At 29.5% G+C, this 1159-nt stretch overlaps 1 pseudogene; it reads right to left on the bottom strand.

The window, feature by feature from the left end:
* LOC105116141 (uncharacterized) overlaps positions 1-1159 on the bottom strand; it is an 18292-nt pseudogene that overhangs the window by 5108 nt on the left and 12025 nt on the right.

Genomic DNA, 1159 nt, shown 5'->3' on the forward strand with positions numbered 1-1159 from the left:
ACATCAATCTTTTAGTCGTGTCACTTATCCACCGTCATGTTATAAAAGAAAAATACAAAAACCAAGATGAAAAAATGAATGAGAAAGTTCCATGAAAATGTAAATCACTAAATTATTACCCAACATAAAGTCGATCTTTGGCGACATCAAAATAGAAATTTGATAGATCACCAAAAACAAACCGCTAAATGACTTGCAACAATAATTACTTGTATAAGATGCCACAAAGCAAGCAAAACAAATTTGTGCATCAGATAAACAAAGGGCAACAACTTCAAATGAATTGTGAAGCAATAACCAGACAAGCATACAATTTTTTTGCATAGTTAAGGACTCCTTCCCTATCTCATGCTAGAACCTAACTAAATTATTTGAGATTTTATTCCTGAACTCCTTTTATTAGTTTCTGTTTTAAAGGGAAGCTCATCAGCAATATACCATGCCCTAGAGGTTGGGTTTGGACAAACTTTGTCCAATGTATAGAGCACAATTACCCATTGTATCCTTCTAACCATGGCGATTATGAAGATAGTCTATTCTCATATCTCCATTGGTTAGATTTTCCACTTAATTCACAGCAATAAGACAAACATGTCAAATGTTCAAGGCTTCCAGCAATAAATCATTTTCGAGAACGTTGTTCATGTGTATGCATATGAGTTAATCTTCAAGATTAAAAAATTGATGTCTTCTTCCAAGTGAAGGAGTGTCAAAATAATAAATAACCCGGCAAGACCGGGATCGAACCACAAGGAGATTAATTATATAAATTATAAACAACAATAATAAAACAACAACAAATCCATAATAATAACAATAACAATAATAATAATAATAATAATAAATAATAATAATAATAATAATAATAATAAAGAAGAAGAAGAAGTTGATGAGAACTTTGAAAAAGAAGATTAATGTAAGAATTAAACAATGATATCAACAAATGTCAAGGTTAGAGAACCCACTAATGGTATGTCAAACAAGTATAGTATAAATTCTTATTACTCAAATGGAAACCACATACAAAGGAGGTTCCAATCATATTATAAATTATTAACATGATTATATTAGTTATCTTATTTGAATAATGCTAATACTTGTAAATATTGTTAGGCATTCATGATTATAACTTATGTTAACAACAAATCAAGTTCCTTTC

The sequence above is a fragment of the Populus euphratica genome, unplaced genomic scaffold, assembly GCF_000495115.2.
Source record: "Populus euphratica unplaced genomic scaffold, PopEup_1.0 scaffold862.1, whole genome shotgun sequence".
In the NCBI taxonomy this organism is placed as follows: Eukaryota; Viridiplantae; Streptophyta; class Magnoliopsida; order Malpighiales; family Salicaceae; genus Populus; species Populus euphratica.